At 32.1% G+C, this 3895-nt stretch overlaps 1 long non-coding RNA gene across 4 annotated transcripts; it reads left to right on the plus strand.

Moving 5' to 3' along the window:
- The first annotated feature begins 288 nt into the window (after positions 1-288).
- Positions 289-3621, plus strand: LOC142625564 (uncharacterized). 4 transcript variants are annotated; one of them, XR_012842386.1, is made up of 3 exons: positions 289-554; positions 1329-1453; positions 3027-3621. It is a non-coding gene; the product is annotated as an uncharacterized LOC142625564 (long non-coding RNA). The 4 variants fall into 4 exon arrangements; XR_012842385.1 differs by lacking the exon at positions 3027-3621 and adding an exon at positions 2310-2707 and having other exon boundaries at positions 1329-1470; XR_012842383.1 differs by lacking the exon at positions 3027-3621 and adding an exon at positions 2310-2707.
- The last annotated feature ends 274 nt before the right edge of the window (positions 3622-3895 follow it).

Consider the following 3895-nt stretch of genomic DNA (forward strand, 5'->3'; position numbering starts at 1 on the left):
AAAATCAATTTTTATCCCGATTCTCGATTTTTACGGTTCGACTTTTCGGTCCGGTTCAAATCTAAAAACAGTATCTAATACTGTATATAAAAGCAAAAACCTCAAAGAGGTGCTGCCATGTTAGAAAAAAAGACCACTTTAAAAACTGACCCGTATCTAACTTTAAGTTAAAAGAGCCGCACGATGCATCGTTTCAATAACCTTAAAATTTTATCTTTTTACTTCTAGAACACCGTTTGAAAGCATCTCACTATAAATAAAAAAAATAAAAAAAATAAAAGACTCAAACCAAACGTTAGACAAAAAAAGCATCCACTTTTTCCATTCGTTAAACACAAACCGGCCAAAAGAAAAACCCTTCCTTGCCGATTTGCTTTGCAGTTTGCCCCATGTTCTGTTTCCTCTCTGCAACAGAGTGCAAACTTGCCCACTTAGATTTCTGCCATCAAGTCAGTTTAGAGTCACAAGGGAACGATCGTTACATCGTTTGAAGATTCTTTAAATAATCGTTTGGAATCAACCGATACAGAAGGAGAGAGGACGATAGAGAGACGGTAAGTCTGAATAACCAGTTCTGTCATCACCGTTAGGGCCTCCGCCCATAAGTTCTATTTTTAATTTTACAAATTGGGTTTTTTTGGGAAAATCATTTGGGCGTTATTTATGATTCGGGTATTTTGGTTTGATCGGTTATGATTTAGGTTTTTCGGTTAGGAGTAGTTTTGTTTAATTTATGTAGATAGACGGGTTAGATTTGGACCATTTGGTTTTGATTAAGAGATTTTGGTTAGAAAAAAAAGTCTTTTACCAGGAATTGTCGACATCAGACCATCCTTTCTTGGTAATTTTCGATTAATCTCTTACCCTATTGTCTTCAATTAGGTTTGCTATCAATTTAGGGATTTGAAATCAGGGAAACAACCTAGAAGATCAGATTCTAAATGAATTGTTATTAGGAGTTTTTAGTTTTTGGGTTTTGTATCAAATTCTAATTGAATTGTTATTAGGAATTTTCAGTTTCTGGGTTTTGTTCCTTTGCTTTCATGAATTTCAGTTTCATATTTTGTTTTGTTTTGTGACTTGCTATCTGGGTCATTAAAGAAGAAGAAGGGTTATTATATAATAATGGAAGGGTTATTATAACGTAGGTTATTATTAGAAAGGGTTATTATGGTGTTTGGCTTTTTAAATTGGCTTTTCAATTGGTATAACGTGGGTTGATTTTTTGTTTTTTACAGATTAATTTTTTCCCTTCCATTTTTCAATTCCCCTCAAACTATTCGAAGATTGCCCCTTAATTCTGATTTTGGTTTTGGTTTGGGTTTTAGTTGAGTGGAACCATGAAGGCAAGCGGATATAGAAGATGTCGATGAGAACAATCGTAAGAAAGTGTTTGAGACACAAGTAGCATGGCAATCGTTTGAGATTTGTTGCCCATCCAAAGAGATTCACTGTAAGTCATTATTTTAGGTATAGTCTAAAATATCAATCCACTCTCTATTTGGTTTCCCATAAGCACAAAAGTTCAGAAAAAGAAAAGCTAAAGTTTCTTTTCGTTTTTCCTTTTCCTACATACCAACGCTGGAATGAATATGGTTGCTTGGAGTTTAAAGTATTTGTTTTGATCTTTAATTTTTTTGGGTATAGCTGAATTTGATTTTGATTTTGCCTTTTATTTTATTTTTTGGGTGGAAATTGTAATTGGACTAATGTTGATGAGTTTGCATACATAATTGCGGATGAGTTTGGTACCGAGACAGTATTTTAGATTGGTGTATTATTGTTGTTAACCATCAAAATTTTGTTCATGTGGTTGTTAAGGTTTGTGTAGGTAGTAATGATTGTAATACATGCATTTTTTTTTTGTTCATGCGACACCAGCCTCCATGAAACCAAGCGTTGTTGTTTCTCTTACACATACACTAGATGTTTGATAAAATTCCTAAGTGATTTTTTTTTTGTTATTCTAGAAGTCATAATACATGGAGATTGGTAAGGAAGAGGATAAGTAAGGAATGTGATGCTGTGTTGTTGATTTAATCAGGGTGAGATGTGTTTGTTGGCCTTATTTTCTCAATGTCATTTTTTATGGGATGTAAAAACATCACTGGCTAGGTTGCTTATGCCTCTAGACAATTAAAGAATTTTGAACAAAAAATTATCCAACACATGATTTCGAATTGGCTGCTGTAGTTTTGCTTTGGATTTGATGGTAAAGTATTGAGTGTTAATAATAGGCCTTTGGTTACAAAATTGTACACTTTAAGTTTACTTTTGGCTAATTTTGAAAAAAAAAAAAATGATTAAAGCAGGAGGGAGTGGATGTGGATGACATGAAGAAGCGGTTGAAGGAAATGGAGGAAGAAGTGGCTGCACTGCATGAGATGCAAGCCAAGGTTGAATCCCATATGGATTCTGCTCAAGAGTTTCTCTTTTGTTTTTTTGGGTTTAATTTCACAATGTCAGAGATTATGATTTTTATTCCATTGATTAAATTTTAATTGAAATTGATTACAAATATAGAAAATGTTAAAGATTGAAGTAGTATTATTATATGGGTTGGAGCATATGCCTCAGATTGGTGTAATGGTTTCAATTTGAATATGGCTGGAAAGAATTTTAGGAAACAATTATGGATTATGAGGATGATAGTCTTTTGGAGTCCCAAAATCCCTATAAAAAATTTACGGACTATCAATTTTCATTATTTGAGCTATTCTTTATTTGTCATCTTTGATACTTTTTTTTTCTTTCCTTTTTTTAGATGTATGTTTCCAATTCTTAGTGCATTTTGCATCTTATCCTCATGAAAAATAAGTTTGTCTTAAATTTATTTATGTTTAGCACTTGCCTTTGGTGTTTGGGTGGTATTGATATCTTTGTGGCTTGGAGTACTCTATTACTTTTGAGTAAACAAGTAATTTTTTGGGGACTATTCTTTCTTCCCAAGTCAATTATATTACATATAAGATCCTTTATAAAAGTTCAAGTTCACCTGTTAAGTTTGCTACCTTAATTTAATGTAGCATACATCAAACAAAAACAATAACAATACGACCAACAAGCATACGAAAAAAGGAAATCCAAAAAGGAAGCGAAAAAAAAAGAACCCTGTTCGTCTTCTGCAAAAGTGAAAACTGAGAAACTTTGTTCGTCCTCTGCAACAACAGGCAATTCAGAAGCGATTTAGAAAATAATTCAGAAGGTATGGATTTTATTCCCCTTTTTTGTTTTCTATTCGATTACCATTTATAGGGTTCTGAAAAGGCTACATTTTCCTTAATTTCCAATCTATTTTTACAATTCCTTGAGTTCTGTTTGTTCGATTTTTGTATTTTGTTTGGCAGTTTTTTTGTTATGTTTGTGCTTTTTTTGGTTCACCCCTAAAATTTGAATTAATTTATGCTTTGTGCAGATCTATTTTTTTGTTGAATCGTTCTCAAGAGAAAAAAAAAAAAACATTGAACTGTTAATTACCTTTCAAATGGAAACAACCCTTGATCTTAATAGTGATATTTCTAACATGGATGGTTTAAAATCTGAATGTTTGGAGAATACAATCGCATTTGTTGGATTTAGTTAAATATTGTCTTGCCGCACTACTGAATTCAGGTTTAGGGTCTGGCTACCTTTTTCCTTAATTTCCGATTTATTTTTACAATTTCTTGAGTTCTGTTTGTTCGATTGTTGTATTGATAAAATTTTGTTTTAGCTAGGTAATTTTTTGTAATGTTTGTGCTTTTTTTGGTTCACCTCTAAAATTTGAATTAATTTATGTTTTGTACAAATCTATGTTTACCCTTGATTTTAATAGTGATATTTCTAACATGGATGGTCTAAAATCTGAATGCTTGGAGAATACAATCACCTTTGTTGTTTTTCTTTTTGATATTTA

The sequence above is a fragment of the Castanea sativa genome, chromosome 2 (assembly GCF_040712315.1).
Source record: "Castanea sativa cultivar Marrone di Chiusa Pesio chromosome 2, ASM4071231v1".
Taxonomy (NCBI): Eukaryota; Viridiplantae; Streptophyta; class Magnoliopsida; order Fagales; family Fagaceae; genus Castanea; species Castanea sativa.